We start from the raw sequence: 8838 nt of genomic DNA, 5'->3' as shown, positions 1-8838 counted from the left end.
GGAAACAAAGTCATAGGCACGTAAGTTCAGAGCCAAGCCAACTACGCCAATAGCACTCATCCATAAACCGGTGACGGGTACAAATAGCATAAAGAAATGTAACCAACGTTTATTGGAAAAAGCAACACCAAAGATTTGGGACCAAAAGCGGTTAGCAGTGACCATTGAATAAGTTTCTTCAGCTTGAGTTGGGTTAAAAGCACGGAAGGTATTTGCACCATCACCGTCCTCAAATAGAGTGTTTTCTACGGTCGCTCCATGAATAGCGCATAGCAGAGCCGCACCTAATACTCCGGCAACTCCCATCATATGAAATGGGTTCAACGTCCAATTATGAAATCCTTGGAAGAAAAGGATGAATCGAAATATCGCTGCTACGCCAAAACTCGGCGCAAAGAACCAACCAGATTGCCCCAGTGGATAAATAAGGAATACAGAAACAAAAACAGCAATTGGACCAGAGAATGAGATTGCATTATAAGGCCGCAATTGAACAGACCGAGCAAGTTCAAATTGGCGTAACATGAAACCTATTAGTGCAAAAGCCCCGTGGAGAGCTACAAAAGTCCATAGACCGCCTAATTGACACCAACGAGTAAAATCTCCTTGTGCTTCGGGCCCCCATAGTAGCAACAAAGAGTGTGCTAAACTATTGGCAGGGGTAGAAACTGCTGCGGTTAAGAAATTACAACCTTCCAAATAGGAACTAGCCAATCCATGGGTATACCAAGAAGTTACAAAAGTTGTCCCTGTAAACCAACCCCCTAAAGCGAAATAAGCACAAGGAAAGAGCAATAGGCCAGACCATCCTACAAAAACGAAACGGTCCCTTCGTAACCAGTCATCCATAGTATCAAATAGATCATTTTCTTCTTTAGGAATTCTACCAAGGGCTATAGTCATAGTGATCCTCCTATTCAATTACTTCAACCATTTCCGAGCACCTCATATCACTTTCCAAGGCATATGATAGTTTTATTATCTGTGGACGATTTCTTTCTCGTTCAATGCCCTTTTTCAATGGTCTCGAAGAGAGAAATTTCCCATTTTTATCTATGGAGTCACAGTCACAACCGAGGTCGTGGTAAATCCATGAATTTGATTCGATTTGTTTTTCTTATACTATTTATTTGTTTTTCTTATACTATAGAAATAGAAATAAATTGTTTTTCTTATACTATAGAAAGAAATAAACCTTTGAATTCAGCATTATTCCAAGACTCCTATTTCAAAGTCTATCTTTTAAGGGAAAAATGCAAATAAAAGTAACCCTTCTTTTCCCATTCCCTCTCTATTGCATGGGTGGAAGAACTAAAATAATAGAGGATTCTGAAAAAAAAAAATGGACCTTCGAAATCCAATTTTATGTGTAGCGCAAAGGAGTTGCGATTTCTTCTTATTCCTATAGAACATCTAGTAACAAGAATATGAAATCGTAAATAGCGAAAAATTCTTGTCTTGCGCGGTCTAAGTCTAAGGAAATAAAAAAAATTCGCTTATACAATTTCATCTACATCGAATTTATATATCAGAATAGCGGATAGAGGCATCATTAAAGGAGTCAGGTCTACTTACTTTATGCTTCTTTCCAATTTTATGGTGGATTTGATAAGAACCCTTTTTGCTTTCTTGATAAATAATCGACAAAAAAAGCGTTTTTTTTATATAACCTGCTTGTTTTATTATAATTATAACAAGTCCTATATGGAAATGCCCGCTAAAGAGAAAATCTATTTGATTGTCTCTCGGCCAATATCGATTTTTAGAAAGAAAAAACAAGAATTTTCTTCTTTTTTTATTAACATTAAGAAAAAAGAATATAATTAAAATGGAATTGGCAATATAATTTTTATAGACTTTTGAAAGAAAAAAAAGGGGTTTTTTGCAACCGTTATTTCTTATTTCTTGCCTATATCATATCACGGAAACCTTTCGCTTTGGAACGTGGAGAGATGGCTGAGTGGACTAAAGCGGCGGATTGCTAATCCGTTGTACAATTTTTTTGTACCGAGGGTTCGAATCCCTCTCTTTCCGCTCCCTTGGATCATTTGGGACTTTCGAATTGGAAAGAATTCTGACCCCCGGATTTTCTCATAGATAAATGTACGAAACAAATCCAATAAGAAAAAAAAAAACTGAATTTTTACTCCTCGCGTCCAGGATTCCGTCCTGGGTCATTAGATAAGAATCCAAAGATAAAGAGTGAAACAAAGAATATCACTACTGTATAAACAAAAAGTTTGAGAGTAAGCATTACATAATCTCCAAGATTTTTTTTTAAGGAATAGATTACCAGTTTTTCCTTACCACACGGATCCACTAGGATGGTTTTTTTTTATACCTAAAAATGCAAAAAAGAATTCTTGAAAAAAATTGCAAGAATTCTTTTATAATAAGCACTCTTATCAATAGCAAAAATAGGGTTAGGTGGTTAGGTATTGTGTAGGTACCTTTAGGTACCTGCTCAACCTAGGTGCAGGGGAGTAGAAAGGCTGATCCAAATTTATTGCTGTAGCTACCCATTCAATGTAGAAGAATTTAAATTTTAGAATCGAAGGTTCATAATATAAAAATATAAAACTTCTCGGCTTTTACCCATTTTAAAATTTTTTTGGAATGAACACATCATTCAATTTGGCATACAGAGTACTAAAGATTTCATCGAAAACTTACAGCAGCTTGCCAAACAAAGGCTAATAGAAAAAAGAATAGAGGTATAACAGGCATAATATCCACGATTGGATTGAAAATAGCATAAGCTTCGGGTAATTTGGCAAAGAAAAAACTAGTAGGATAAAGAACAGAATTAAAACAGATACAGGTTAAACTAAGTATATTAGGCATAACAAGCATTTCATTCTTGTAGAGTAAATAATTGGATTTTTCTTGAGTTATTTTTTTAAGGGAAAGAAGGAAAAGGCAGATTCAAAATCTTTTTTCTTCGGACTTTCCCAAACACAAAATACCTCCTTGTATTCGCACTCTCAAATGAGAGTGGAATAAATTCGACTTTCATATAATATCTTAATAGAATTCCATGTAATGATCAATGCATTTTTTTGATTCTATATTATCCGCATGTGTAGAATACTAGCAAGAGAATATCCCTCCTTTTTTATGTAATTGAAATGGTATTGACGAATAACAAATAAACATACTAGTGTTTATTAGTGTCGCATAAAACCCGAAATGGGGCGTGGCCAAGTGGTAAGGCAGCGGGTTTTGGTCCCGTTACTCGGAGGTTCGAATCCTTCCGTCCCAGATTGTTTCTGATGAAACAAACGGTGAAATCATATAGTATTCCGTACGAGACAAAAGTTTATTAAAGAGAATAATGATATCTTATTCTTTCTCAGAAAACATAATAAAGTCTTAAGTCCAGTCAAATTGACTATCTTTATTTTCATGAAAAAATGGGATCTATCAAGCACATTCAGGATATGCCTCTACTATAAAATCACTTAGTCATATTTTTTTCTTCCTTTTGGTATTCGAGTTGAAGAAGTACGAGAATTCTATAACTACCAAAAACTTTCAATCTTTTCATTGGAATAGTTTATTTAGTTATTATAGTTAATTGTTTTTGGTACTGAAAAAATATATTACTACTAGAATTCTAATTCTAGTAATTAAATTAATTAAACTTTTTTGGAGGTTGATAGTTTATTTATTGAGGAAGAGTCAATCCTTCTTTTCTCACTTCAAGATTGATCATCTCGAGCCATCCGTTGAGGGTGGAAATTTAAGAATAAATAAGTTTTAAGCAAACTTGTTTAGTCGTCTTTTTCAAACTATGTTTCATTCATATGATAGAATTTTAATATGGGTTTAAATAAATTGGATCTTGGCGGAGGCTTCCCGGATAAATACTTACTTTCTTTTATCCATATTGCTCCATAGATAGCAAGTTTTAATTAGTATAAAAAAACTAAACCAATGACTATTCATGATTCCATCCATATTGGATCAATTCTCTATACCACTTTGCAATGAAAAGAGGAATGTTTGTTATGGTAAAACTTCGTTTAAAACGATGTGGTAGAAAGCAACGTGCGACTTGAAGGACATGATCGATTGTGGATTTTGCTATCCATCATTTTCCATAGTAATGAAAATGCTCTTGGCTCGACATAGCCTGTTCTATTCGTTCCGAACCAAATTTGCGCTGGGTTTAAGTAACATAGTACACGATGGAGCTCGAGAGGACAGAATTTTTTTTATCAAGGGAAAGAATCTAGGGTTAGTGAAAACTAATAAATTAGGCCAACTTTGTCAGTCTATCCTTAATATAGAAATAAATCGAAAGGTTAAAATAAGAAGAAAGTCCAATAAAAGTATATCAGAATCAATCCCTCTTATTAGATTTCTATAGAAGAGATAAATGCTTTATCGAAGGAAATAAGAAAAAAGGGTATGTTGCTACTCTTTTGAAAGAAAAAAATAGGAATTCCCGAAGTAATGTCTAAACCCAAGGATTTCACAAATCAAAGATAAAGGATTCCAGAACAAGTAAACACAATTTTCAATTGTCTCAACAACAGAGTTGGATTAGAATAAGGAATAAAAGTCAATTCGTTCGAAATGAGACAAAGAAAAGAGTTTAAAGACGACTCAAAAATTTTGGAAGGATTTTGCCTTCGAAGTTTGTCAGGCAAAATTAGCCCACTTGAGTCATGAGTATAAATGAAATTTGTTTTTTCTGTAAGGAAATTAATGCACGTCATAGTCTAATTTCTATTATTATCGACAGAAATTCGAATCATTTTCTCGAGCCGTATGAGGAGAAAACCTCATATACGTTTCTAGGGGGGGGCGTTGTTTATCTACATCTATCCCAATAAGCTGTCTATCGAATCGTTGCAATTGATGTTCGATCTCGAAGAGAAGGAAGAGATCTTCAAAAAGTAGGTTTTTATGATCCGATAAAGAATCAAACAAACTTGTTTAAATGTTCCAGCTATTCTCTATTTCCTTGAAAAGGGTGCTCAACCAACAAGAACTGTTTATGATATTTTAAGGAAGGCAGAATTCTTTAAAGAAAAAGAAAGAACTTTGAGTTAATTGAAGAACTAAATGAATCAAAAAATAGGATAGGAGAAGATTATTAGTATTCCTAGTTGTCTAATTATTTAGACACAATTTACCTCTTTTTTAATCCTATTTGGATTTATATTATATCGTGCCAATCCAACATAAGCCCCTATTTTATTTACTTTTTCTATCTAATTTGTTTTCTTACCATTGTATTTCCATTGACAAAGGTCTATTGAACAAATAGAATTTGTAGATAGATGGGTCTCTTTATCCTCACTCCATATTCAATTTTTCCGCCTACACTTCGCTCAAATGATAAGGGTGTTCCTCTTGCATGTATTCTCATACAATATAATATATATTTTTTATAATATATATTTTTTGTTAATAAAAATCGCTAAAAATAAGGAGAATTTGGCCATCGTGATTAGGGTCGCTCTTTTTTTAACTTTACTTTAGTGGAATTTCACGCGGACCTGTTCGTTTTGGCATTTGAGTGTTTTTCATGGTCGATAAAAAAAATCTTTTGATGTCTTGCTAGTTCAATGTTTTGACAGAAGCGCGCGGTGTAATTCCATTGATTTTTGGATTTCGATCGTATCTAAGATCCTTTTTTTATCTGGGTTGCTAACTCAATGGTAGAGTACTCGGCTTTTAAGTGCGACTATGATCTTTTACACATTTGGATGAAACAACAAATTCGTCCAGACTCTTGGTAGAGTCTAGAAGACCACGACTGATCCTCAAAGGTAATGAATGGAAAAAATAGCATGTCGTAATAAAATCAATCTTTTTTGAATGGAATCCAAAATTACGATTTTCTGGGTCTAATGAATAAATGGATAGAGCCTGGCTCCAATTCTGGTAAAATAAAAAGCAACGAGCTGAACTTCCTAATTGGAATGATTCCCCGCTCTAATTAGACGTTAAAAATAGATTAGTGCCGGATGCGGGGAAAGGTTGGGTTTTCCTATGAGTGGACCCTTTATTTTTTCTTTTTTTTTTTAGAAATCCTAATTATTCTTGATTATGGATTGAATAAGGGATGTTATGGATTGAATGTGTAAAAGAAGCAGTATATTGATAAAGAGGCTGTATTCCAAAGTCAAAAGAGCGATTGGCCTGCAAAAATAAAAAACTTGTTCTGTTCTTTTTTTTTAATTAGAACAAACATAAACTAATTGGGTAGAAAAGGAGCAGAAAAAGATCTGTGGATTAGACTCCCTTTCTTTCCAGGGTTTGTATTAAAAATGCAACACCCTGTTCTGACCATATTGCACTATGTATCATCATTCGATAAACCGAGAAATGCTTCTTCTCTCTGATTCAAGTAGAAATACAAATGGAAAAATTCGAAGGGTATTCAGAAAAACATAAATCTCGTCAACAATACTTTGTCTACCCACTTCTCTTTCAGGAATATATTTATGCATTTGCCCACCATTATGGATTAAATGGTTCTGAACCTGTGGAAATAGTTGTTAGTTGTAATAACAAGAAATTTAGTTCACTACTTGTGAAACGTTTAATTATTCGAATGTATCAGCAGAATTTTTTGGATAACTCGGTTAATCATCCTAACCAAGATCGATTATTGGATTACAAAAATTATTTTTATTCTGAGTTTTATTCTCAGATTCTATCTGAAGGGTTTGCGATCGTTGTGGAAATCCCATTCTCGCTACGGGAATTTTTTTGTCTGAAAGAAAAAGAAATACCAAAGTTTCAGAATTTACGCTCTATTCATTCAATATTTCCCTTTTTAGAAGACAAATTTTTGCATTTGGATTATCTATCACATATAGAAATACCCTATCCTATCCATTTGGAAATCCTGGTTCAACTCCTTCAATACCGTATCCAAGATGTTCCATCTTTGCATTTATTGCGATTCTTTCTCAACTATTATTCGAATTGGAATAGTTTTATTACTTCAATGAAATCCATTTTTTTTTTTCAAAAAGAAAATAAAAGACTATTTCAATTCCTATATAACTCTTATGTATCAGAATATGAATTTTTTTTGTTGTTTCTTCGTAAACAATCTTCTTGCTTACCATTAGCATCTTCTGGAACTTTTCTGGAACGAATCCACTTTTCTAGGAAGATGGAACATTTTGGGATAATGTACCCTGGTTTTTCTCGGAAAACCCTATGGTTCTTTATGGATCCTCTTTATGCATTATGTTCGATATCAAGGAAAGGCAATTCTTGCATCAAAAGGCACTTTTTTTTTGAAGAAGAAATGGAAATGCTACCTTATCAATTTCTGGCAATATTATTTCTGTTTTTGACTCAGCCGCGAAGAATCCATATAAACCAATTAGCAAACTCTTGCTTCGATTTTATGGGGTACCTTTTCAAGTGTACAAAAAAGTTCTTTGTTAGTAAGGAATCAAATGCTGGAGAATTCATTTCTAATAGATACTCGAATGAAAAAATTCGATACCATAGTCCCCGCTACTCTCCTCATAGGATACTTATCAAAAGCTCAATTTTGTACTGGATCGGGGCATCCCTATTAGTAAACCATTTGGACAGATTTATCAGATTGGGATATTCTTGATCGATTTGGTCGGATATGTAGAAATCTTTTTCATTATCATAGTGGATCTTCGAAAAAACGGACTTTGTATCGACTAAAGTATATACTTCGACTTTCATGTGCTAGAACTTTAGCTCGTAAACATAAAAGCACGGTACGAACTTTTATGCAACGATTGGGTTCGGCATTTTTAGAAGAATTTTTTATGGAAGAAGAGCAAGTTTTTTCTTTGATGTTCACCAAAACAACTCTTTTTTCTTTCTGGATCACACACTGAGCGTATTTGGTATTTGGATATTATACGTATCAATGACCTGGTCAACCCTCTTAATTAATCATTAGACGAAATTAAGAAACAGGAAAGGGTTGATAAATGATCAAGAAAAAACTAGAGTAGGTGAATCAACTTACTAATTAAAAAAATTAGTAGAACTTCCTCTTTGGAATAGAAATTGGCTATTTCTACATAGGGAAAGTCGTGTGCAATGAAAAATGCAAGCACGATTTGGGGAGGGATTTTTCTCTATTGTAACAAGGAAGAATTATCTACTCCATCCGACTAGTTCCGGGTTCGAGTCCCGGGCAACCCATATAGAAAAGACCCATCAAAGTTTTTCACTTTGACTCACTTCATTTACAAATACAAAATTATTGGTTTGGTTAATTTAGTTATATGGATAGCTAATCTTTGGGCTGACTTGGTTGACATTGGTATATAGTCTATGTTATACTGTTAAATAACAAGCCTTCTATTATCTATATTCTAGTTAATACGTGTTGCTTGGGAGTCCTTGCAATTTGAATAAACCAAGATCTTACCATGACTGCAATTTTAGAGAGACGCGAAAGTACAAGCCTGTGGGGTCGCTTCTGCAACTGGATAACTAGCACTGAAAATCGTCTTTACATCGGATGGTTCGGTGTTTTGATGATCCCTACCTTATTGACCGCAACTTCTGTATTTATTATCGCCTTCATCGCTGCCCCTCCAGTAGATATTGATGGTATTCGTGAGCCTGTTTCTGGTTCTTTACTTTATGGAAACAATATTATCTCTGGTGCTATTATCCCTACTTCTGCGGCGATCGGATTGCACTTTTACCCAATTTGGGAAGCTGCATCTGTTGATGAGTGGTTATACAATGGTGGTCCTTATGAGCTAATTGTTCTACACTTCTTACTTGGTGTAGCTTGTTATATGGGTCGTGAGTGGGAACTTAGTTTCCGTCTGGGTATGCGTCCTTGGATTGCTGTTGCAT

The sequence above is a fragment of the Triticum urartu genome, unplaced genomic scaffold (genome assembly GCF_056163025.1).
Source record: "Triticum urartu cultivar PI428250 unplaced genomic scaffold, HENAU_Tu73 scaffold1, whole genome shotgun sequence".
In the NCBI taxonomy this organism is placed as follows: domain Eukaryota; kingdom Viridiplantae; phylum Streptophyta; class Magnoliopsida; order Poales; family Poaceae; genus Triticum; species Triticum urartu.
The sequence above is the reverse complement of the archived record's forward strand: the minus strand, read 5'-3'. Positions refer to the sequence as shown.